At 39.6% G+C, this 27,564-nt stretch overlaps 1 long non-coding RNA gene across 3 annotated transcripts in view; it reads left to right on the top strand.

The window, feature by feature from the left end:
• Positions 1 to 27,564, top strand: part of LOC141538812 (uncharacterized) — a 252,185-nt gene that overhangs the window by 223,971 nt on the left and 650 nt on the right. The gene's annotated exons all lie outside the window — the stretch shown is intronic.

Genomic DNA, 27,564 nt, shown 5'->3' with positions numbered 1-27,564 from the left:
ATATACCACAATTTACCCAACCACTCTCCAATTGATGGGTATCCATTCATTTTCTAGTTTCTAGCCACTACAAAAAGGGCTGCCACAAATATTTTGGCACATACAGGTCCCTTTCCCTTCTTTAGTATTTCCTTGGTATATAAGCCCAGTAGTAATACTTCTGGATCAAAGGGTATGCACATTTTGATAACTTTTTGGGCATAATTCCAGATTGCTCTCCAGAATGATTGGATTCTTTCACAATTCCACCAACAATGCATCAGTGTCCCAGTTTTCCTGCATCCCCTCCCACATTCATCATTTTTTCCTGTCATCTTAGCCAATCTGACAGGTGATTCATCCCCATTTGAGGTTTTCTAGAGATACTGGAGTGGCTTACCATTTTCTTCTCTAGCTCTAGCTAGCTGTGGCTCATCTTGCTGATGAGGAAACTGAGGCAGAGTTAAGTTATTTACCCAGGGTTACCCATCTAATAAGTGTCAGAGGCCAGATTTGAACTCAAGAAGATGAGTGTTGGCTTGGCATTCTATCCCCTATATTACCTTAATGTCCCACAAATTATGCAGCTCAACATCTCTTCTGTAAATTACTTAGAATAATTGCATAGGCTATGAAGATTAAGTGTTACTTGATGGGTTTACATGGGAGGCAGAATGATTCTAAAATCTTCTTGATTCCAAGATTGGCCTACTCTGTCCACTCTACCACTGCCTCTCAAAGTGAGATACATGATCAATAAATTGTTACAGTTTATGCCACAGGTTGACTAAAGTGGAACTGCTAATGGATTGCTGCCCTAGTCAAGTAATGAACATCTTTCTTTTTTACTCCTTTCCTTGAATCTAATGTTCAAACCTTTCTCATTCCCATTCTAATTCTCTTGATCACTATTTTCCCACCTCCCCTGCAACCTTCCTGTAGAAACTGAAGCTTTTTGTTCATTCTTGGTAGAAATAAAAAATTGGAGAAATCCATGAAATAATTTCCTTCTTACCTTTTGAAGTCCTTTGGCTAAGCAGAGATCAGAGTGTAGAAGGGCTAAAGTTTAATCTTAGATCTTAAAAGTTTTCTGTTTGAATCAGTATCTTTGCCTTTGGCTTATTGGCTCATAAGCCAAATCAGAGTGCTTCCCAATGAGAATCTATAGCTTGCAAAGTTAGTTTCTTGCTAAATGTCCTTTGATAATGTCTGGCATCTTGAAAACCATCTGCCTCTAAGGGAATCACATCTAGTGCAGTTGTTTTGTGGAATTCTCTAGCCCCCCCTCCCCAATCCCATAGATGCTAAACCAATCAGTGCTTTCTAGTTGTAGTGACTCAATGGCACATGTAGTTCTTTTAATGCATCTCCACTTGAAGTGACACTAGGACTAATATTCTTGAAAAGTCTGATGAAAGGAAGGGAGGAGATGAAGTGGAAAGTCATTTTCAGAATCTTCCTTCTGAGGTCATAATTATTTTTTCTGAGCAAATTCTCAAAATTCCCCAAGTAGTTTATCTCCTAGAAGATTTTCCTGATCAGCCAGTTAACTTAAAATTTAAATATCTACTTATAAAGTCCAGGGTTTCAGATACTTATCAGCATTTCAGGACTCCCAAAATAATTTTTTGTGATTAAAACCTTAGTAATAATAGTTAATATTTATGTTTTTTGTTCAGTTATATCTAACTTTATAACTCCACTTGAGTTTTTTCTTTGGCAAAGATACTGGAGTGATTTGTCATTTCCTGCTCATTTTGCAGATGAAGAAACTGAAGCAAATAGGATTAAGTGACTTGCCCAAGACTACAAAGCTAGTAAATTTCTGAGATTTGAACTCAGGAAAACGAGTCTTCCTGACTCCAGGCCTGATATTCTATCTAATGTGCCATCTCGCTACCCACAAAGATTTATACTTCTAATTTGAGCTTCATAGCAACCCTGAAAGGTAGGTAGTTGCTACTGGAATTATAGTCCATATTTTACAGATGAGTAAATTGAGGTACAGAGAGATTAAGGGACTTGCTCAGAGTCACATAAGTAATAAGTGTTAGAAGTAAGATTTGAAACCAGTACTTTTTTTTTTTTTTAAGAATAGCTTTTTCAAAATACGTGAAAAAGATAATTTGCAATATTCACCCTTGCAAAACTTTATATTGCAAGTTTTTCTCCCTCCCTTACCTCCAAGTAATCCAATATATGTTAAATTTGTGCAATTCTTTTATACATTTTCCACATTTATCATGCTGCACAAGAAAAATCAGATCAAAAAGGAAAAATGAGAAAGAAAAAAAAGCAAGCAAAGAATAAATAATTAAAAAGGTAAAAATACTATGTTGTGATCCACATTCAGTCCCCACAATCCTCTTTCTGGGTTCAGATGGTTCTCTCCATCACAACTCTATTAGAATTGGCCTGAATCACTTCATTGCTGAAAAAAGCCAAGTCCATCACTGTTCATCACATAACCTTGTTACTGTTTATAATATTGATCCTAGTTCTTGACTTTGAGCTCAGCACTCCAATTTTAGTTGTCACTGACATGGTTACCTTGCATTTATATAAGTACCTTTGCTTAGCACTGAATAATCTTATATTTCATTCAGAATTTCAGTCACTGAAGGTACATAGTTGGGGTTGGAAGGATGGGACAAGAAAGCAGTTCACTCAAAAAAGATCTAGTTCTTGGGGATTGCACATCCCATTCAAATCAGTTATGAGTTACAACATATTAAAAGTTTGTGATATGATTTTATGATGTTTAACATATATTGGATTACTTGTCATCTGGAGGAAGGAGTGGCGGGAAGGGGGAGAATTGGAACACAAGGTTGTGCAAGGGTCAGTGTTGAAAAATTGTCCATGCATATGTTTTAAAAATAAAAATCTTTAATAAAAATAATAAAATAAAAGTTTGTGATATGAAAAAGCATGATTAAAGTATGAATGAAGTTCAGAATGTGAAGGAGATAGTATTTTGCACATCGAGGAGCAGCTAGGTGGAAACATAGTGTATAACTCAAGTACTGAACTTGACATCAAGGAAGATTTATTTTCCTGAGTTCAAATCTGGACTCAGATATTCATTAGCTGTATGACTCTGGGCAAGTCACTTAACCCTGTTTGCCTCAGTTTCTTTATCTGTAAAAAATAAGTTAAAGAAGGAATTTATGAATCATATGAGTATCTCTTCCAAGAAACCTCTAAAGTGGGTCAGTAATAATTAGGACTGAAAATGAATGAATAAATATTCAATCACATGCAATTCGGAGAACCACATTTTAAGAAGGACATTGACAAATCGAAGCATATGCACAAGAAAGTGGCTAAAATGATGGAGATACTTGCAACCATGCCATACAAAGATTCCTGGGACTATAGATGTTTAACTCAAAGAAGACTTAGATTGTGAAAGTTGTTGCCTTCAAGCTTCTGAATTTAGATAGACTTGTTTTGCCCAGTTCTGCAGGAAAGTATTAGGACTAGTGGGTAGAAATGAAAAGGCGATATATTTTTGTGATAGAAGGAAAGCTGTACTGCTGCATAGAGAACTGAGCTTGGAGTCAAGAAGACTTGAATTCAAATCCTGTCTGACATACTTATTGGTTTGGGTGACTCTGGGCAAGTAATTTAAACTCTTCTAGCTTTACTTTCCTCATCTGTCAAATGGGTATTATAATAATAATACCTACCTGGCTTGTTGTGAGGATTACATGAAGTAAAATATATTAAACCATGTATGAACTTTAAAGCACAATATAAATTCTATTATTAAAAGATTAGATTGTCTCAGGATACTTGAATTTTCTGTCACTGGAGCTCTTTAAGCAAAGCCTGTATTAAGTCTATTGGGGAAATTTAGATGAGGTTCATGATTTGTGTAAAGCTTAGGTATGATGATCTCATCTACCTCTATCTGTGATTATTAAAATCAATAACATTCAAATACCTCCATGAGAAAGGTAGGAGCTGGAGTTATGATGCCCATTTATAGGTAGAGAAGCTCTCAGCTGACACAGTGAATCAGTGGTGAAGCTGGGATTCCAAGTGGAACCCTGAGTCTGCCCCATCATGGTAATAGAGGGATCTAGGGGTGGGTGGGTGGGAAGGGGGGGACTGTTGGGAGAAAGAACAGAGTGTTGATTCTGAGTGGTGGTAGGGATGACCTCACTGTGAGAGGGACTGTCCCTGAGAACAAGAGGACTGAACATTCACCCTCTGTGCCCAAATGTGAGTCAACTTAGTACATGTCATTTCGATAGTTTCTCCCCCCCCCACTCCTACCAGCTTCATCCCAGGACATCGTGGTCACTGCTCTGACCTAATGACTCATTTGTTCTCTGGGTGCCAGGCCTTGGAACTGGGGACTCTCTCTCTGCTTGTGGCCTTTCCTTCCCCTTTGTGATAAACTTGCAGCTTAGCTGGACTTTTTCTGTAGCTGATATGCTTAAGGCAAGTTTCCCAACCCTGGGAAACTTCAGAGACCTGGTCTTGGCAAGAGATGTTAAAAGTTAAACTTGGAAAGTTTGGGGACCTCCATTTGTAGGCTGCACATTCAGACCTCTACCATAATGAGTTACCGCCTGTGATAAATGATAGACGGAAACTGGAGGTGGGGGGGAGGGATTGGCAAAGAGGTGAAGATAAAACTTACTGGAAGAGGAATTAGTATGACTTCCCCTCTAAACCAGTGGAGTTCACCCAAAAACACCAATGGCTGGCTAATGATTGGCTTTCCTGACACATCTAGCTATTAACTTCCTATGTCTTTTCTCATTCTTCATTTTAATCTTTTCATGAAAAAAAAGTGTCATTTGACTAGCTTGTCACTGGCTCCACCAGTAATCAGTAATAATAAAAGCTAATCTTTAAAAAGCTCCTACTATATGCCAGGCACTCTGCTACATGATTTACAAACATTGCCTGTTAGAATAATTACAAATCGTGGGCAGCTATATGGTGTAGTAGATAGAGCACTAACCCTGAAACAGAAGAACCTGAGTTCGAATGTGGTCTCAGAACAGATTCCTAGCTGTGTGACCTTGGGCAAGTTACTTAACCTCAATTGCCTCAGCCAAAAGAAAAGAAAATAAAAAGACCAAGGTCTCCCATTCCTACTCAGGGTCATCTCCAGTCATTCTGTTCTATATCTAGTCACTGGACCCAAATGACTTTGGAAGGGAAAGTGAGGCAGGTGACCTTATCCAGCTCTCCCTCACTTAAATCCAATTCATGTGTTTGTCATGGCTTCACCTTCCTGATGTCATGGTCCTCTTTGAGAAAGAAGGTCAAACAGCAACAATAACAGTCTGTTCATTGCCAACTTTAAATAACAAGAGGAACTTTCTGGTTAAAAAAAGAAAATAAAAAAAGAAAATCCTCAAACTATTTTTTAAAATAGTGACTGCATGTGGCTGGGAGAAGTCAAGATAAGCCAAAGTATCTAGGTGAGTGGACTTCTTGTTTGAGATAGTCTTTATCCAAGCCAGATAAAGGAAGAGGGAAGAGGTTCTGAAAGGTGTCTGCTTCCTATCTCCTGTTGTATGTTCAGCCCCCTGTCCCATAACAGAGTATACTCACCTTCACTTCTCTCCTGGTGAGGCTGGTTTTCAGATCACATCTTGCAGAGGATACCATTGCAATACAGTAATTTAGGTCCAAGGAGAGCAACTTTTAAAATTTTTTTTCTGGTTATACATGTATATTACCCTTCTTAATACACAATTCTTTATGAATCATATTGGGAAAGAAAAATCAGAACAAAAAGGAAAAACCAGAGAAGAGAAAAAACAACAGAAAAAAGAAGTGAACATATTATGTGTTGATTTACATTCAATCTCCATAGTTCTTTTTCTGGATGCAGATGATGCTTCTTATCCACAGTTTATTGGGATTGCTTTGGACAAGGAGAGTAACTTTAACTTAGATTCCTAAGTGGGTTTGAGGAGGAGAGAAGAAGTATATCTAGGAATTGAGCCAGAAATTACTTAAAAGATTTATCACATATAATTAGAATGAGTGAATTCCTCTGGAGTCTGATATTCTGTTTGAGAATCTATATATATATATATGTATGTATGTATCTTCTTCCCTCCTTTCTCCCTCTCCCTCCTTCCTTCCTTCCTTCCTTTCCCTCCTTCCTTCTTCCCCCTTTTCCCTCCCTCCCTCCTTCCTTCCTTCCTTCCTTCCTTCTTTCCTTCCTTCCTTTCTCTCTTTCTTTCTTTCTTTCTTCCTTTCTTTCTTTCTTTCTTTCTTTCTTTCTTTCTTTCTTTCTTTCTTTCTTTCTTTCTTTCTTTCTTTCTTTCTTTCTTTCTTTCTTTCTTTCTTTCTTTCTTTCTTTCTTTCTTTCTTTCTTTCTTTCTTTCTCTTTCTTTCTTTCTCTTTCTTTCTTTCTCTTCCTTCCTTCCTTCCTTCCTTCCTTCCTTCCTTCCTTCCTTCTTCCTTCCTTCCTTCCTTCCTTCCTTCCTTCCTTCCTTCCTTCCTTCCTTCCTTCCTTCCTTCCTTCCCTCTCTCCTTCCCTTCCTGCCTCTCTCCCTCCCTCCCTTCCTTCTTTCCTTCCTTCCTTCCATCTATCTACTTATCTATTTTTTAATGTAGGAATAAAGCCTAGCTCACAACACTGGAGATATGGAGGGGCTCTATGTTTTTGAGATAGTGGAGTCCTACCTGGCCTCCTTTCTCCTAGGAGGACCTCTTCCTGAATGGAACCCACAGGGCTTGGGAAGCATGTGGGTCTATCAGGAATTGATGCAAGTGTCAATGTGCCAAGGTATTTAGTGCCTGTGTAAAAGGGTCAGCCCCTGGTGACTCAGCCTGCTGGGAGCTCATAAAATGGCAATGACTCACCTCCAGCATTGAACAACAACTCCTAAGGCTTAGCCGCCAGCACCTGTCTGGGTCGTGGTTAGTTATTAACATGTTGCCAGGAAAAGTGTCATGGGAACAGAAGCCTGCCTTGCTCACCGTGTGCACCCTGCCTTTGCAATGCTTTGAGACAGTTGTTTCCCGAACCCTAACATCCTAACTCTACCACATGCCACGACTGCAAAGCAACTCCCAGATATCTCTGTGCCTGCCAGATGCTCAGTCAGCATAGCATCCTTGGGATTATGAAAATGGTAGAAAAGATGAGGAAGGAAGAAAAGAGATAGATCAGAGCAAATTGAACATGGCCATCATTCTCTTCTTACCTGGAAGTATATCATCAGGGATGAAGATCATAGGATTGAGAGACTGGATCCTTTGATGCTTCTCCCTCATTCCAGGTAAGAAGAGAATGACCATGCTTCCTTCCTCATCTTGGTGGTGAGGAAACTTAGAAGAAGGGAAAAAGATGGACTAGATTCCACCTTCTGTCATATGCTGCCCTGGAGCGCTACCTTGTAGGGTTCTGACTCCCATGACCCTGTCAGCCTTTTGCCAGGGATGCCAATTAATGCTGACAGGTGGTGTAGGCCGCCCATTCCAGGGGCATAAGGAGGAGCTCCACCAACTCATTTCACACAGGGAGTTGTCTGGCATGAGGACCATATACTCATGTCCCATTGACCTTAAGCATTGAAGAGCAGCAAAAGGACTTGTTGTGCCACCAGAATCCATGGCCACAATGTACCGCTGCTTTTTTGGTTGATAAAATGCAGTGTTAGGTGGAATTACTCTTTTTGAGCAGGCTAGAAAAAGTTCTTTGGAGGTCAGGTTATTAGGGAATTTAGATACTCACCGTGTCCTGTCCTCAGCTTCCTCCTGCTATTTCCATTCTCTTCCCCTTGCTCCCCTTACCATCTGTCTAAGCAGAGTCCACTTCAACTATATCAAATATTTGTTACATTTCAGATATAAGCACAAGGCAGGGCTGGATTGTGACCTGCACTGTCAGAAAAAGGACTACCCTAAATTATCCTCTTGGGGTGAAAAATGACTTCATTTCCTTGCCTATGCTTTACTAACTCTATGACCTGTTCATGATTCCTGATTCCCTGGGTGCTTTGCTAAGTTAGGAACAAAGGGGATGGTGGGATGTAGTAGATAAAACTCTAGGCTGGGCCAAGAAACCTAGATTCTAGTTCTTTTTTTCTTTTCTTTTTCTTTTCCCTACTTTTTCACTTCATGACCTTGAACAAGTTCCTTCATCTCTCTGATAGTGATGTGCTGTGGCCAGGTTATACCCACACTGATTATTAAACTTTCAGCTTGAGCATTTACACCCTAGAAATTGACAAATGCTACAAATCAGAGCTTATTTATTGTTTTGTTGATTGTCTAGACTGAGAGTTGTCAAATTATGGCCTGAGTTGCCTTTGGGCACATGGTCTAGACTTAAGAAAGCAATGGAGGAAATGTTGGTAATGCAGATTAAAACATAAAAGTTTAGTCCATTTACATGCCTCTCCCCTTAGTCAGTTGTTAAATATCTACTAGCACAAACCTGTCTCTGACCCTTAGTTTTATCATCTTTAAAATGGGGTAATCACATTTGTAAGACCTACCTCATGTGGTTGCTGTGATGAAGATGCTTTGTAAATTATACAAATATAAGTTGCTAGTAATATTATTATTACACAGAGGTGTTTGATAAACACTAACTTATGTCTATATAAAGTACTTTAAGATTTTACAAATTGCCTTTCTCATAATAATAAGAATAATGTTCCTATTTCATAGAGGAGGATACTGAGGTTCACAGAGTGAGAGGACTTTCTCAATGTCACACTGCTAATAAAGTGTTTAGAGGCAGGATCCAACCTAAAATTCTAAGTGGGTCAAATTTCTATGTTTTTTTTTTTCTTTGGATCTCATTTTCCAAATACATGAGCTCTCACGTGTTTCATTTTCCTTTCAGCAAAGTATATATAGCCTTATAGAACATTATATATTAGCCTTAGGTCTATGAAATTCAGCAGTATTTTTTCAGTATTTGATGCCCAGCATTGTGCTCAGGATTATCAGACATTAAAATGATAATTACAATAATAAAAGAATATATGAACTTTGCTTTCAAAGTGCTTTTTGGGAAGACCAAGATTCCTATCAAAGAATCAGAAAAAGGCACAGATTTTATTTCAGTATTTTGTATACAACTGTTATTTAATAAGAATTTGCTGAATTGAATCACAGAAGTTCTAGGATCACAACAAGGGAAGGGAAGTGGATCATCATCTAATCTAACTTGTTATTTTATAGATGGGGAAACTGAGATCCCTAGAAATTAAATGACTTGTTTAAGGTCACCCAGATGGTATCTGAAACTGGATTTGAGTCCAGATGGAGTATATGTGCTATATAGGAAATTAAGAGACTGAGAAGATTTTTGTAGACTTGAATTGTCAGGGAAGACTCTATGGTGGAAGTGAAGCTTTACTTTTTTTTGAAGAAAAAAAAAGCATGAGATTGATGGAGAGAGAAAGGAGCTGGGGGCATTATGTAGAGGAGCAATGTGAGTCAAAGCCTGGTGGCAGAAATTTTATGTGTATATGATGTGTGTATATATGTGCACATATATATACACATGTACATATGTACATATGAGAGATAGATAGAGATTTTCCCTATTATCTCTTTAAATTTTGCCTTGTTTACTTTCTTCCTACCTGACCTCATAGTTAGGAGTCAGATTAGGGATAGAAATTTGGAGTCAGAAGACCTAGGTTTTGAATATTGCCATTTACTAGTTTTATGATCTTCCTAAAGTTGAGATCGCATTTTTCCAAAATGTCAGGAGGCCCCCAAATGTATGATCCTATGAAATTCCTATTACAAAAGTTGTTTAAAGTTAGCTTCTAAGAGCCCTGGGAACTAATGAGATAATTTTCATTAGGAGAAGGGAAGGGGAAAGGAAGATGGAGCCTTTCTTCCCTCATTCCTGTGAGTCATTGAATTCTTCCCCCACTCCAGAAGCACCCAGGCTTCCCTTTAAGTTCTGGCTTCACTGTCCATTCCCTCCATTGCTGTTGAAGCCTCCCGTTGTGGATCGAGTCCAGGCATGTTCAGGAAGTGTCCTGCTGAAGCCTGTGCCATGTGATGTGATGGGAGGGCTGAGTCTCTGTGGCTGCAGCCCAGAACGATCTGTTTTCTGCCTCTGGTCTTCCTCTCTTGCCAGAGTTCTACCATTTTCCCTGTCCCCAGCAGGCAAAGCAAGGTGACTGAATGTGGAAGCCAGAGTGTGGGCTGGCACAGGGAGGATGGAGATCTGAAGCTATTGGATTGGTCTGGGTTTCCCCACCAGAACTTAAGGGGAAGCCTGGTTACTTCTAGGGTGTGGGAAGAGAGAGACACACACACAGAGACAGAGACAAAGAGATAGAGATGGGGGGGGAAGGAGAGAGGGGGAAGACAGACACAGAGATACAGAGAGACAGAAAGACAGACACACACACAGAGAAGAGAGAGAGAGAGAGAGACAGAGACAGAGAGAGAGAGACAGAGACAGAGAGAGAGAGAGAGAGAGAGAGAGAGAGAGAGAGAGAGAGAGAGAGAGAGAGAGAGAGAGAGAGAGAAGGAATATGTTTGTGTGTGTACTGGGCAATTTCTTTTCCTTTTGTTGTTTCATTGCCCACGCAGCTGGTCAAGGCTGTCCACAAACATGAAAATCCAGTTTGGGATCTTTAATTAGAAAAGTGTGAAGTAACCCAAAGTTCAGTGTGTTTTGAAGTTCAGATCAAACTCCCGGAAGCACATCTGGGTGGGGGGAGGCTAGGAGAGAAGAGGGGTGTGTGTGTGTGTTGTTGGGTGGGGGGGTGAAGGGGGTAGAGAATGTGTGTCAGGCTCCAAATGAGCCTTTCTGAAGCAGACATTTTGTTGTCTTTCTCATTTTCCTGCTCCTTTCCAGGATGCCCTCTCTGCATTCCTGGAGGACTGCTGAGGGGCAGAGCCCCCTGGGCCAGACCCTCCCTACTCCAAGGCAGGGTCCCTACCACCCAGAGGGAGCTGTTTATGGCTCTCTCTTGGTGGGGGCTGTTGGGAACCACATGGTTTATTTTTTCCTCTCCTTCCTGCTCTCCCCAAGGGAGGCCATATGGTGGAGTGTTCGGAGCACAGGGCTAGGAGCCAGAGGAGCTCAGGGCTCTGGGGACAGAGCTGGGGCCCTGATGCACTGTGTGTGTGGCCTGCTCCAGGAGCTCCCTGCCTGACCTCCCAGTGCCTCAAAGAGCCCAGCTGCAGCCATGGGTAACAGCTTGGCTCCATTGTGACTGGAAGGTGCCGGAGCTGGAGGGTTGGTGTTTCGTGCATACTGGAGCTCTTGCTGGCAAAGCTCAGAGAGTCAGGCATTTTTCCAGGTGGATTTAGCCTAACCTGATTGCTAAGGCTGAAGTTACTATAGTGCCACACATCCCTTCTACTTCCCCCCCCCCCCAAAAAAAAAAAAAGCCAGAGATAACATTGCTGGGAACCAAAGGGTTTGAGAAAGAAAGGTATACGAAGGGGATGAACTTAAGAAGTGAAGTTTGGGGAGCAAAGTACAAGGGAAGAAAATGAACTTAGATTTGTAGTACCTGGGATTAGGAGCCAGAAGATGCCTGTGCTTTTCAACATTAAATCACAGCACAGATTAATTCTAAACCTGCATATAAATCAGCATCAAATATTTTAGGATCAGGAGTCTGGGTACTCTTTGTACCCAGATAATGGCAGAGGTTCAGGGACTTCTCCCAACCTTATTACTTCCACCCTCCTATAAAGTGATTATAAGAAGTCAGATTCCCCAAGGGGAGTGAGTGGGTGAGGGTATACACAGGAAAGAAAGGGCTAATTCAAATCCTAGGGATAGCCTTACTATCAAAACTAAAACAACAACAACAACAAAAACCCAACCTTTCTAAACAGTAGGGATTAGTTCTGTGTTGTTTCCTATGTTTTTCGTGTCATTTATATCTGGATAATAACCTTGGAATTTGCCCAAGTATAAAGAATTGACCCTCAGATTCCCTTCTCATTTCTGACATTAGATAAGCACTTTTTGAGCTGGTTGGGACTTTTGAGACCTTAATTTTGTAGGTGAAGAGGCTGTGGCCTAGAGAAGCTATTCTAAGTGACAAGTGCTAGAGCCTGGATGGCTTCTGATTACATTTATAGTTTTCCTTCTAAGTTAATGCTAAACCCACCCCTGTGGAGCATAGTGAAATGTTTCCCAGTCTCCCTCCTTCCCATGCTACAGACAGAGTCAATCATTTGTTGTCCCTAGTACATATCCCAAATCACTCTGTGTGTCTGTTCAAGATCTCTCTTAAGAACTTTAGAGTTGATTGCATGACATGGGACACACTGGTATAGGACCACTGGCTTGGCGTGCCCTTATCAGAGAAGGTGCTATGCTCTATGAGCAAAACAGAATTGAATTAGCTCAGAAGAAAAGCAAAATGTGCAAAGTTAAAGAATGTACCCCAAATGTTCACAGGGACTTTTGTGTCTGACCTGTGGTAGAGCATTCCAAGGACGTATTGGTTTGATCAGCATAGTCAGACACACTAATTTGATTCTAACAGAGTAATGTCATTGTGGTCCTCTTGAAGATTAGAGAACAATAACCAATAACCAACCATGTATCTAGAATATGTCCCTTTTACTCTCAGGGAAAGATGGGGGCATTTCCAATTCAAGTCAACAAAGCTTGATAAAATGCCCACAATGTGTTGAAAAGATTGAACAGTTGCTTCTCTCAAGGACTTTACCTTCCATAAAAGAGGAATATGTACAAAGGAATCTTTTTGAGATCCTACTCATCCTTCAGGGCCCAGATCAAACATATTCCATTAAGCCTTTCTTGATTTCATCTCTCCTTTTTCCTGCCTTTGACTTCACACAGCCAGCTCTTTAAACAAAACAAACCCTCCTATGGGGTGCAGCCTCAGACACATAACACTTCCTAGCTGTGTGATCCTGAGCAAGTCACTTACCTCCAATTGTCTCAGCAAAAATAAATAAATAGATGAAAATCCCTCCTATGGTAGGTGGCACAGTGGATAGAGTGCTAGGTCAGAAATAAAGAAGATTCGACTTCAAATCTGATCTTAGGCACTTACTAACTGTGTGAGCTTGGGCAAAGCACTTTGCTATGGTCTTTCTTAGTATCCTTAACTGTCAAATGGGGAAATTAAAGCACCTATCTCCAGGCACACATTAAGTGCTTACTAAATGTTTATTTCCTTCCTTATAATATTCTATTCCATCCTATAGTTATTATATATATTGCACACATGTATACATGTATATCCCCTCTCCTAGATTATATATTTTGTGATAACAGGCTTCATTATTTTTCTCTTTCCCAATGCCATGCTTCACTAAAGCAAATATCTAAATAACAGACTTTCAATAAGTGATTGTTAAATGAATATCAATTGTAGGACACCACTCAGGATTTCAGATGACTCCTACAGCCATACACCATAGAAAAAGCTTCCTACTGAATCTTTTGGTGGTTGTTGTAATTGATGTCTGACTCTGATCCTTTTGGGGTTTTCTTGGCAGAGATAGTGAAGTACTTTGTCATTTTCTTCATCAGTTCATTTTATAGATGAGAAAACTGAGACAAACAGGATTAAGTGACTTGCCCAGGATCACACAGTTAGGAAGTGTCTGAGGTGGGATTTGAACTTAGGAAGATGAATATTTCTGACTTCAGACCTTCAGACCTGGCACTCTATCTACTGTGCCATCCTATCAGTCCTATTTGTTCTCTAAGAGAATAAAACTTATGTTCTTTGCCTCTTTAGCATAGCAATCCCTGAAAGATTGTCCTTAAAATTGTTGTTAACTTATAGATTTTTAAACTTCTCAAGGACAGGAACTGTCTTTTTCTTTTCCTTTTGTGTTCCCCTCAATTTCACAAAGCTAAGCACTCAGTAGGTGCCTAATAATTATCCCATTGTTACAGTACTTTTTCTCATATGTACTAATGTAACATTTTAGGTGATGTTATACAATTACACATTATACAATGTTATACAGTTCATACCACTATAGGGCAAGAGCTCTTAACTTGGGATCTTTGAACTTGTTTCTCTCTCTATATATAAATAGCTAGTATATATGTATATATATATATATATATATATATATATATATATATATATATATATATATATATATATTCACATAGCTAGTAAATGTTAAGTGTCTGAAGACAGATTTGAACTTGAATTCTCCAGACTTTAGGGCTGATGCTCTTTATCCTCTGTACCATCTAGCTACTCCTGAAAATATTTTGATAAATATATTCCAACATAGTTGGTTTTCTTTGTAACCCTCTGCACTGTATTCCCTTAAAACATTATTCTGAGAAGAGACCTCACCAGACTGGCAGAGGGGGGTCCATGACATATACATACATGCCCTCAAAATTTAGGAACTCTTGCTTTTGGGGTCACTTGGTTTAATGTCTTTGAGCTAGCTGGACAATTCCTGGGAATAATTTTCTACTGCCTCTTCTTGTTACAGAGGTGAAGAGGAAGAAAGGTTACTGCATTTAGCCACCTGACTTGCCTCTTCCTGAATATAGGGCTTGATGCAGGGCAGAAGGAAGTTTGGGACTAGATTATCTTTAGAGTTCATCATTCTGAACTAGCGTCTGGGGATAAATATGGGAATCTGGGTGGGTTGGCTCGGAAGTGCCTTTGATCTGCCTACTGTTAATGCTTTTCAGTTGAATGCCAGCAGAAGCAACCGCACCCTGGGCCAGAAAGATAACAGGCTAGGGCTTTCGCAAACGGGCCCCTTGATAGTGCCGGGTTTTATTGAGCCCTGATCAGGGCCCAATAGGATCTGAGGGCACCCCGGAAACATCAAACAGAGGAGAAGGCGTTGCCTTGTGCAAAGAATCCTGAGTCCTGTATGTATGGACCTATGTGTGCACAGGCCTATCTGTTGGCACTTTACTCCATTGCATTAAAGTCTTTAGAGCAGAGATGCTCTAGACATTTCAAATTGAAGGTTATATTGGCATACAAACATAAAACATAATGACCTTAAGAAATTATCTAGTCTAATATTGTTACCTCCAGATGAATTTATACCAAAGTCATCTTAGGTAAGGTTTTAATAGTTTTAGTAAGGAGAAACATTTAGTGTATACATTCATATATATATATATATATATAATTATGATACAACATAATACAATAGAAGATACAATCCGATATGAAATACTGTGGTATGATATGATATGCTACAGAGCCTGATAATAGGGAATAGAGAAGTGACCTCAAAATTAGGAAGACCTAGTGTGTCTGTAATCTTGGTTCTGTGACTCTAGCAAATCTTTTTAATTTTCAGTGCCCTAAGGCAGCTATCTGAGACTATAAATTGTCAAACAGATGCCACTTTCTCATCAGGTACTCTCTATACTTATGAAACCAAAGATCCAGTAAAATAATATTAATAAATTAATAAACATTAATAAAATAATGAGAATGATATGAATAAGCATATTTATGAATACCTACTGTGTGCCAGTTATTGTATTAGATACTGGAGATACAAAGACCAAAGTGAAACTCTCCCAATCTTCATAGAGCTTACATTCTAGCAGGGGATATATATATATATATATACACACATATATATATGTATATATAGATTTGTACAAAACACATAGAAAATAGTCTTGGAGAAGAAAATAAAGCAGCTAAGGGGACTAGGAACAGTCTTGTATGGAAGGTGACTCATGAGTTTCTTGAAAGAAATCAGGGATTCTGAGATTCAAAGATGAAGGGTAAAGGTATTCCAGGCATGGAAGACCAAAACCCAAGATGGAAAGTAGTGTCATGGCTGAAAAACAAGAAGGAGGCATGGAGCATAGAATGTCTGGAGAAGAATAATGTTAGAAGACCAGAAAAATCAGATTGTGAGAGTACTTTAAAAGCCAAGCATAGAAATTTATAAGTGATCTTAGAGGTTGTAAATAGGGTGCTATTGGAGGGTAGTATGAAGTGGTCTGGGATCTATACTTTAGGAAAATAATCTTTATGAAGGATGGATTGGTCTGGGGAGAGACCAGTATCAGGGAGACTAATTAGGAAGCTATAACAATTGTCCAGAACAAAGTGATAAGAGCCAGAACTAAGGTAATAGCTATGTGACTAGAGAGAAAGGAATGTGTATTGTGGGTAGAAATAACAGGATGTAGTAATTTATTAGCTACGTAGAATGGGTGAGATTGAGGAGTTGAGGGTGACAATGTGGTTGCAAACTGGGGCAACTGAAAAGATGGTAGTTGACTGATATAGGAAAATTCATATTCCAAAAGGCTATAAAAATATACATACCCTATGTTACAACAATCTCACTACTGACTCTGTATCCCATAGAGCTTTAAAAAAGGAAAAGGACCTATTTGTACAAAAGTATTTATCACAGCTCTTTTTGTGGTGGCAAGGAAGTGGAAATTGAGGAGATGCCCATTAGTCAAGGATAGGAAAGTTCAGAAGATGGATGGATTAGGAGGAAAAGAGAATGAGTTCTGTTTTAGACTTGGTGAGCTTGATATGTTTGTATGCCTATAGAACAGTAAGTTTAAAATGTCTAGTAGGCAGTTGATTGTATAGGTCTGGAATTCTTGAAAGAACCTGGAATTGGGACATATAGACCTGAGAATCATCTGCATAGACATTAAAATGAGCTCCATGGGAGCTGATGAAGTCACCAAATAAGCAAGTACTAAGAGCAAAGAGAAAATGGCCTAGGTCAGACCCTTAATGTACATTTGGACTTGGTCTACTATTCAGTTAAGGTTCTCACCTTTTATTGAGGGAGGCAACGTACAAATAACTATCTCTTTCTGTCTCTGTCTCTCTGATTCTGTCTCTGTCTCTGTCTCTCCCTCTCTCTCTCTCTGTCTCTCTCTGTCTCTCTCTGTTTCTCTGTCTCTCTGTCTCTCTGTCTCTCTCTCTCTCTCTCTCTCTCTCTCTCTCTCTCTCTCTCTCTCTCTCTCACACACACACACACACACACACACACACACACACACACATACACATTCTTTCTCATGCACTCTCTTTTTCTCTCTGTCTGTCTCTGTGTATGTTTGTGTCTGTCACTGTCTCTCTTCTTTCTCTGTGTCTGTCTCTCTCTCCCTTTCTACACACGTGCACACACACACATGCACACACACATATTTGTATGTTATGTTTGTATGAGACAGGTGGCTTATTGGATATAATATTGGACTGTGATCTTGGATAATTCACTAAACTGTTTGCCTTAAGCCTCTGACAAAGAAAATGGTAAACCACTCTTTGCCAAGAAACCCCCTTGGTCAGTATTGGTATGCTAAGGTCCATGGAGTTCATGTATGATTGGAACAACAACAATACACAGACATGAACAAATTTAAGATATATACAGTGCACATGGAAGGTAATCTCAGAGATAAGGCAGTTATATCGAGGGTGGAGCCTAGGAAAAAATTTTTGCAGAAGACAGGATTTGAGCTGAGTATTGAAAGAGGTCAGAGAAGCTAGGAAGTCAAATCTCGGAGAATAAGAAGAGAATAAGAGGAGAGGAAGTAGAGCTAACAAGTATAAATTTTGTAAAGTAGAGGAGGAGAGGAAGGATATAAGACTATAGCCTGTAGTGATCAGAATAGAGTCAGATATATGTTTATGTATTTGTGTTTATACATATATGTATATGTGTGTAAATGAATATATGTACACATGCATACACACTGTGTAGATAGATAGATATTGATATGGTGCAATATAACGCTCAGGTTTTTTAATAGGAAGGGACAAGAAGCTTAGAGAGCAGACAAATGTTGAGAGCAAATCTTCCAGAGAAGTGTTTGGTCCAGGGACTAGAATGTTCATTTTAGTTTGACACTTCTATAGTACCTACCTTGTGTCAGGTATTACTGCCTGTTAGAGAGAGGGATGTGCCATATACATAGGCAATATAATGCAGGTGAGAGAGGGATAGGGCTCAACTGGGAGATTCAGATAAAAGGACCGAGGACAATTTGAGAAGGCAGAATAAACTTTCAGTGGGGAATGGGGTGGGAAGAATCCAGGTGGGATTCATGAAAGAGGATGCTGTAACTGAGGTCAGCCTCAAAGGGAGATAATGAGAAACAGTCTATTCTACATTCAGACTTTTTTGGGATCACTGGAACCTGCTGAATAGGAATGGGATAAAACTGGAAGCTGGCTGTGTGGGCTGTTGGGAAGAGTACCTACCTGATCACTGTTGGGCTGTTGGGAGGAGAGGGTGGTCAGACATGTGTTTGTAGTGAAAGGGTTAGTGAGATAAATGGATAGGGGATGGGTCTGGGAGAGTGTTGTCTTTCCCCTCACCCTCCCCTGCTGTTCCTCTTGGCTCCCAGTATTTCATCTAGACAGGCGAGCAGGCAGGATACTGTGTGCTGTGTATTGGTCTCAAGAGACAGGAGCAGGGTAACACCACAACACAAACAGAACATCTGGAAGTTTTTTAAGGTTTCTTTTTTAACACATTTGCAAAAGTCAGGACATTTGCACACAAGGTTTACTGGTTGGAGAGAGCCCAGGGGTTTTAGTCAAGTGGGAGGGATTTGGGGGTGTGTGGTGGGGACAGAGGAAAAGTTCAATGCCAGAGGCAAAAAATAATACAAGTTCTTCTAACAAACTTGTCTGCAGAAAGGAAACTGTCAAAAGTGACTAATGGTAGAAGCAGGGAACAGCTATAGTGATAGAGATGGGATTGAGGCCCTCCTAGGTTCTCTTCGTTTTAGGCTTCCCTGGCATAGAACAACAACTGGGTCTCTTCTCTTTTTATCATTGAAATCAGCTCCTCTGAATAGAATCTGAAAGAATAGAAGGCCAAATTCTCTGAGAGACGATGGGATACTCTTGGCGGACTCCCCACCCTCTCTCTGCCTTTAGCCTGCTGGGAACCTAGGAGCTGGGCATTGAGGCTTTGGGCTCTGGCCACATTGCTTAAAGACACATCCCCTTTCCTTTACCTCTCCAGACAGGATTGGAAGTGGAGTGATGGTACAGAGATGTGGGTAAGGGGAAAGGGTTAATTCCTAGGAAAAAAAAAGTCCTGGCCAGGCTCAGAGCTAGTCTGGTCCAACCAAGACTATCAGAGCACCTTGTGCTTCCTCTTCCTTTCCCCTCCCCCAGTGTCATCCCGGGCTTGATGACTTTGGCCAAAGGAAGCAGGAAAAAAATTTGGCTCAGCATTTCAGCACCACATGCTAGAGATGGAAGAGGGATGGGGGGGAAAAGGCAGTCTCTGCAGGGGATTCATCAGGGACCCTGAAATATCTTCTTTTAGAGGACAGAACTTCATGCTGTCCATCTCTTCCTCCCTCATAGTTATCTTTTATTTTTAATTAAGATCCTCAGATTCAGGCTTTCTTATTCATTTTCCTCCTCCATCTGTTTGGTCATGAAACCCTAGCTTGTGCTTGTTTTCATAGCTTCACTAATTATATGTGAAATCTTACCCAGCTCAATACAGCTTTACGGTAGGAAATAAGACTCATTTTCTGTGGTCCAAAGACTTAACTGATTGGGAAAAGAGTCATCTTTACTCATCTCTCCCTTACTATTTGGTGAAATCCTTACTCTCTTTGCATGCTTATCATTTTAAAAATCTTTTAATAGCTTTTTATTTTTCAAAACACATGCTAAGAGAGTTTTCAACATTCATCCTCGCAAAACCTTGTGTTCCAAATTTTTCTCCCTCCCTTCCTTCTTCCCCTTCCCCATTTAGCAAACAATGCGATATAAATTAAATGTTGCATGCTTATCCTTATACCTCCTTGATATCTAACTCACCATGAACTACTTATACACAAAGAAACTGAGGCAATGAATTGAACCGAGGTATATTCATAGGGATGATTTCAAGAAGCTGCTTAGTCTGCCCCTGATTTTAATGGGAAAATCAGTGACTACCTCTTCTAGGAGTTCTATTGCTTTGTTTCTCCGGTTTATGACTTAGGAGATCCTTCTCTGGATTTATCTAAATCCCTCTTGCTCCAAATCAAGTCTAATGCTTTGTAAGGCAATCCTAGTAACTGCCCTTGCACTAATCAGGAGCAAAGATGACCAATGGACCTCTGCCCTCTTCTGCCTCTGATCAACACCTGCGAGTCTGAGTTTACTCATACACTACAAAGAGCCAGTAGTTCTTGCTTTAGGATTAGAATTCCCAACCTCACTCACTATAGTTTCCCTTGTTGACACTTGGGCTTCGTCAGTCAGAACCCTGTTTGCTTAGGCTTCTGCTATCTCCCTGTTTGTCCTTGATTTAGCTGGACAGTCTGGCTTGACTTGCCTAGACTAATTTCCTACCTTCATGCCTGTTCCTGCTCTTAGCTAAACCTCCTAGCCCATCCTGATATTTCTCTGCCAACTTAATATGATTATTCTTTATGTTTTCTCTTGATTAGTGGGGAAATAGAATCACTTATGTTCATGATATATCTTAATTTCATCAAAGTTTTTAGTTATGACATCCAGTATTAATTGGTCCCCCACTATGGCAGGGCAATGTTTTTACATCTCCTTAAATGATTCTCTAAGTCATATAACTACCACTGCAAATTTTTTTCTTCCCTTCTCAAGCCACCACAGTATACTCTGCTTGTTTTTTGGGACCTTGGTTTATTCTTTGTGGAAAAAATCGAGGGTACTGACTACAGGGCTTTTCTCCCCTCCTTCTCATTTTGTACTCCTTTGACTTTATTTCATATTATTTCCTCTTTTAAACTAGTCTCTAATAAAGGAGTAGCTCTTTTCCCTTGCCATGGGCAGCCCCTTTATATGTATCTTTGGTTCCATTCCCATTTATTTTCTCTAGTATACTGCCTCAACTGCTATCCCACTTTTCTTTAATCTTGAGTCTTTCTTTACCTACTGGTTCCTTCCTTTTTGCCCACAAATATGCATGTCTCCCCATCTTTAAAAATCCTTATTGTATCCTATCATCCCTGCTAGCCATTATATTCTTTCTCTCTTTCTCTGCCAATTCCTTGAGAAATTGATTGGCACTCAGTGCATACTTCCTTGATTTTCACTTTTCTCTTTAGCTTAGAAATCTTATTTTCAGCCTCCACACAATTGAAATTAATTTCTCCAAAGGCATTGGTTATCTAATTGTCAAGCCAAATACTTGCTTTCAGTCCTCATCCTTCTTGACCTCTCTGTAGCATTTGACACTGTTGATTATCCTTTCCTCCTAGTTAATCTCTCCTCCGGATTTTCAAGACAATTTTTTCCTCCTGATTTCCCTATCTCTCTGATTCCTTCATCTTAGTTTATTTTCCTGGATTATCACCTCATTAATTGTGGGAGTAACTGAAGGCTCTGTCTTGTGCTATCTTCCCTTCTTTTTCACTTGATGAAATCATCAGCTCTTTTACTGTTCTAAGACTGACTTGGACTGATTCAGTGGTTCAGGCTTGGTCTTGTAACAAAATGAGACACTTGTAGATCATCTAACTTTTAATTTAAAAAGAAGTTTACTGACAATAACATGGAAAGGATATTAAGTGAGGATATGCCTTGATTCAGGTAGATGTGACCCTCATCCTCACCATATAAAAGTATATAGGGTCAGAAGGATGTGTTTACTTGCATATTTTGGGGGCATTCATCAAGTCATGGATATCAGCTCTTTGTGGGATGGTCTTTTTATATTCCCTTGAAATTGGGAAGTCATGCTATTGGGTTGAGATAGTTCTCGGACCAATACAATCTCAGGAACAGTTCCCTTGCCTTTTAGGGGGCATATAAAAAACTAGCACTTTCTATATGGGAGATATCTCAGGAGATGTTACTCCTACATCTCATCACTTTACAGGATCCTAATGGTCTTATAGAACATCTTCCACCACTGTAATGGTTTAAAGGCCATTATTTGACAGCCATGACATTGAAGACTTGAGAAATCCAGTATAGACAGCACTGGAAAAAAGGTTTTAGTTCAGGTAAAGGAAAAAAAAAAACAGGAGAAAGGAAATTTAAAATTCATGTAAGATTCCTTTTGAGTAACCACATTCAGAAAAAAGGAGGACTAGGAATCCCAGGCTTTGCTTCTTCCATTTAGAAGAACAAAGTCCAATATTTTAATGATCTCATCCATCTGATGGGTGATGTAAAAATCTTTGCAGCTCATGGTGAGTCTCACAAATTAAAGTGATGACAATGAAGGATACCATTAAGATCATCAGGATCACAGTATATTGTTGGCATAGTCACTGATTCTTATTGTTGTTAAGGATCATTGTAGCAAGACAGTTAAGAGCAGTTTTGTGTAGATTGTCTATTATGAAGCTTGTTCTGGTGTCATGGTCAATATTGAGATGCTTTTGGTTTGCTGACCCACCAAGATCTCCCCCCTTCCCTTTGGCGTATATGGCAGTGGGAGAGAGGGGAAGATAATATCAAATATTTCCCCTTCAGCTTAGGAAGGACTTGCCAGAAAGAAAATGAATGAAAAAGCATTTGTTATTGTGTCTGACTCTTTGTTACCTCATTTGGGGTTTTCTTGGCAATAACACTAGAACAATCTGCTGTTTCCTTTTCCAGCTCATTTTACAGATGAGGAAACTGAGACAAACTAGCTTAAGTAAGATGCTCAGGTTCACACAGCTAGTAAGTTTCTGAGGCCAATTTTCAGCTCACAATAAGGAATATTCCTGACTCCAGACCTGGCACTCTATCCACTGTATCACACAGCTGCCCTAAAAAAGCATAATTATATGAGGAACACAACAGTAAACACTGGAGATATCAATAGAAAAACAAGATAGTTTGAACTTTTAAGAAGCTTACATTCAGATACAAGAGGTTTCAAAAGCAATTTGAATGGAAAAGCTTCTTTAGGACACAATAGTGAAACAGAGAGCAATGCATCTTTTTAAATATCATATCCATTTTTGAACCATTCGACAGTGCCAAGGATATTGATGATTTGTTCCTTTTGAGGATGGCTATATAGAAATTGGGTCAGAAGTAGGGCCAGTGTTCAGGTCGGGGTCTTGAGGCTTACCTGTCTGTTAGTGGAAACGGTGGTGATAGACATAGTAAATCTCTTCCTTTCAAAGATTGCTCCCCTCAGTTATGGTCTATAGGAGCTTAGAAGCAAGACCATAGGTCTGGGCTCTTGGGTTTGGCGTTCTGGACTGCCTTCACCAGGGTGTGAAAGGAGGTGGTGGTTCTAATTGGCACGCCTCCTCTCAGATTGCCTTGCTGCTTTATCTACACTAGCTTGCCATCCTCCCCATTTAGGTATTGCCATCATAACTAGATGAAGAGCCTTAAAGTTAAGGAGGACATGCTTTTCCTGCATTTCCAAAAAGAACATTAATCTTCAGAATTCAGGTCCTCACAGACAGGAGCTTTTAGGTCAGTGGAATAGAGAAAAACACTTGGTTAGGACCAATAGCCCAGAATGATAGCCACTGTTGCCTACTCTTCTAGCATCTGCACTGCCAGTGGTACCAATTATTGGTGCCTGCCATTTTGTCAAGTGGCTTGTTCTTGAATCATCTGGGTTCTTCCTATCAACCATATTCCCCCAAACTTAACTAAGTCAGCTGGACCATGGATTTTCTTAGAATTGATTTATTCTTGTCTCTCATTTGGACTATCATTCAAAAGATTTTTGTTAAGTGTAGCCAACATGATATCACCAAAGTAGTGGTAGATAACAGCATCCACAGGAAATGACATCTCTCTTAGATCTTTAACTACTAAAATGTATGTGTGTGACAGAGACAGAGACACAGAGAGAAAATTACTTCAAGTGGATTTAGGGGAAAATTGTGATTGTGATTCACCTTCCCAGGTGAAGTGAAACTATTTGAGACTAATCTCAGTCATAGAGAAAAAGGCATTAGTGAGGTTGACAACTTTAAGATACTTAACCCTGGACCTGGGCTAGGAGGCTTCCTATCCAGGGAAGTGACTAGGGGATGAAGTTAAGAAAATGCCTTAGTATGACAACTGCTTTATCCGGCTCCTTGTAGTCCACAATAAGCCACTAGGTGCCAACCTCCTTCTTTACTATTCATGAGCCATTCTCTGTAAGGAGATATAGTAGAGCAAAGTACTCTGACCTCTTTCTTCTCCATTGCTTTGGAGGAGAGAACTTTTATCTCACTTAGTTTTAACTTCAAAAGATGGCTCCGGCAGCTGCAAGACAATAACTGTCATTTATTCTATATGCTTCTGGTATAGGTGCAGACTCCCAAGAATTCATGTCCCCCACAATTCCTCTGCCTCACCCCATAGAAACTGATGGGCCCATTGGTGATCTCTCACTCTGATATTACCTGGTGGTTGTGCTCCTTCTCTCTGAGCAGTATACAGGCTTTAGGAGAGGGCCTTGAGTTCAGGTGAGTCTGAAGGGTCTTTACTGTTTACAGCACTGGATGTTAAAGTTTTACTAGGACCCCCAAAGGCTGATGATCAATTGTCTCATCAACTCCATGTTTTAGTAACCATTTAAAGCTCCTTAGGGCAAAGGGTTTTGTCATTCTTCAACCTCTATCTCTATCATGTGTCTATGTTTACATGTATGTCCATGTCTTATCTTATCTATATGTCCACATTGTACATATAAATACAAAATAAATATATAAATATATAAATATATTTGTACATGTATATACATACATGTGTGTATAGATATAATACATGTACATATAAATGTACATATACATATAAAATCTCCCTCTTTAGAATTTAAATTCCTTGAGGGCAGGAAGTTTTTTTTAATCTTTGGGATTTTGTGTTTTTTTTATTTTTGCTTTTTTCTTTATATCCCCAGCACATAATATATTAATAGCATACACTAAATGCTTAATAAATGCTTGTTGATTGATTTGCCTATCCCACTTACTTTCCCCCCCCTTTCCTGTTCTATTCAAAAATATATAATGTTGCTATATTTTGCTTCTGGCAGAGGCATTTTATATGAGCTAGGAGATACGGTCTAATAGACAGGGCAGTGATTTGGGAGGTCTGTCCAATAAACTCCCTGGGGATCATAGCAACCGGCAGTACAAAAATAATTTAGCAGAGCTGACTGGAGGTAAGATCCTGTCATGGAGGAGGCTTCCTATCCAGGGAAGTGACTAGGGGATGATGCACAACTAAGAAACATAACAGCAGATGCTAAAGTTCCATGACAAGTATTCTAATGGCCTCTGAACATAGGTAACAAATCTACTTTTTAGCCACATTCTAATCCCCTATGCCTGAAATTGCCTGCTTGTGTGTTGCCTAACAGAGGTGTGTCTTTATCAAATAAATGAACTTCCTTGGAAAGGCTTAGTGGGGTTGCCCCCACCAAAAGGGTGGGTGGTGTTGCCCCAACACTATTATAAACTCATCAGATTGTCTTATAGCTTTTTACTCATTTATCTGGGTTTGTCTCCTGCTTTCTATTCTCTTATCTGGGTTTTTCTCCTACATTGGAACAGGAAAAGGTGCAATCTTGTATGGTCATTCTTGATATTATTTTGCATACTTCTCACAGCTTTTTTTTTTTTTTTCTATGCTTATCATCCTGCCAAGTCCATAAAGTTGCTGAGCAACAGGGAGGAAGTCCCGGTGTTATTCATTGGTTTGGTGCCGATTAAAGTGCTGGCCATGTGCATCTCCCTGGGAAAACAAAATTTTTTTGTGGAGTTCCCTGATGCAGTTCAGAAACTTGTCATAGGAGAGGTGGAGTGAAATGATTGAAGAGAACATAGTTTTATTTTTTGTATTTTTAATCCTAGGGGAAAGCAAGAGCCCTGGATGAGTGATTGAAACTAGGAATCTGGGAACCCAAATTTTTGGGTCTCTTCTTTACTATCTATTGTTATAGCTGGCTGTAAATCTGTTGACTTTTTGTAGTACCTTGCACATAGTGATCACAGTGAATTTTGAACCTGACTGAATTAAAGTTCCTCTTGTCCATAAAATAGTTCTAGATGTCTATTATGTAGGAAGTATGTGTGGACTAGAATTTCTTTGGAGAAAACACTTAGGTTTGTAGATGGAAGAATTCTGAAGTATAAATTTCTGGTTTGTTTCATAGCTTTTTAGTCTCAATTTATTCTGTCTTTAGCAAAAAACTTTTTTCTTGCTTTGTCCTCCTTCCCTTCTCTGTCTTTGTTAAGATCTTGTACTGTGACCTTCACTTGAATATTTGGCACCTATATCTCAGAATTTTATTCTGAGGGCTTTGTTTTATTTGTTTTATTCAGGGTTCGTTCTGTGTCCCTAAAAGAGCCTTCATTTCCTTTGGGAACCATTGACTCTCTTGGTGCTACAAAGGAATTGAGAGAAATTAGGTTGGTTCTTAGAATTCTCTCTCAGGTTTTGATTCTGTTCCTGGCTTCAAAGATCACAGTGTAGTTATCTCTCCCAGGTTATTAATCATTCCATCCCACTAGCCAAGAAGAGCAGTCCATATTGATTCTATTTGTGTTGTAGTTGTCCATCTGGAATTCTGTGATGGATAGATCTGGCCAAGCAGTCAGTCTGGGATGAAACAAGTCCCAAGAGCTCTTCTATAGATTTTGTCCCAAGAATCAGAGAGATTTCTTTCTATTTCCCTTATACCCTGCTCTCTCATTTTAAATCATGTTGTTGATAAGTCCCCATATATTACCAGATCTTTCGAGTAGTTAAAGTGCATACAATGATGCGAACCACTTTCTATATGCATTTTTATCATGTGAATGTCATATTTTTCTTTCCTTAAGAAGGGATGGAGGTAAAAAATATTTGATTTTGCCATCCTGTTTTCTCTGACCATCAGTGCATCAGTTCTCAATTAGAGGTAAATATTGGCGAGGTAATAACAAAACTAAATTGAAAATGAAAATTTGGATTAGAGATCAGAACATCTTCTGCTCCTGAAAAAGTTTACCTCTACTTCTTTCTCACCTAGAAAAAAAGAATAATTTAACACTTTCTTCCATTTCTATCTTTGTTTTTGAAACTAGGACTCCTTACCTCCCTCAGGTTGGAATAAAGCAGCCATCTGTAGAGAAGCTTTAGCTGGCTCTGGTTTAGACATGGGCCAGTTCACCCCTTCTTAGATAGTCTGGTGGCCCTTTGCTTATGAGGGCTCACTATATTGATGATTTGGTGTTTAAGCCATTGTAATTCAGAACTCCTACCTTCAAATGATCTACCAGCGTCAGCTTACCCATGAGCAAGGGATGACAGGCTTGTGCCACCATGCCTGATTAATATCCTCTTCTTAAAATAGTAGTGAAAATAGTCTGATCGATGATGATGGTGCCTTTCTTTTGAGCTATATTAACATCTTGAATTCAAATCCAGCCTTGGACACTTACTAGCTGTGAGACCCTGGACAAGCCACTTAACCCTGTTTGCCTCAGTTTCTTCATCTCTAAAATGATCTAGAGAAGGACATGGCAAAACACTTCAGTTGTCTCTGTCAAGAAAACCCCAAAAGAGGTCATGAAGAGTCAGACATGCCTGAAAATTACTGAATAACCACAACAATCCTCTATAATTAATAGCTCTGTGGAAAGAAGAATATAATAGGTATTGGATTATTCTCTGGCCTTAAGTCCCAGATTAAGAGACTTTTTTTTTCATGAAACTTTCCCCAACCCCACTTAATTCTAGTGTG

This window comes from Sminthopsis crassicaudata, chromosome 4 (assembly GCF_048593235.1).
Source record: "Sminthopsis crassicaudata isolate SCR6 chromosome 4, ASM4859323v1, whole genome shotgun sequence".
Taxonomy (NCBI): Eukaryota; Metazoa; Chordata; class Mammalia; order Dasyuromorphia; family Dasyuridae; genus Sminthopsis; species Sminthopsis crassicaudata.
This window is presented reverse-complemented; position numbering and strand designations above follow the sequence as displayed.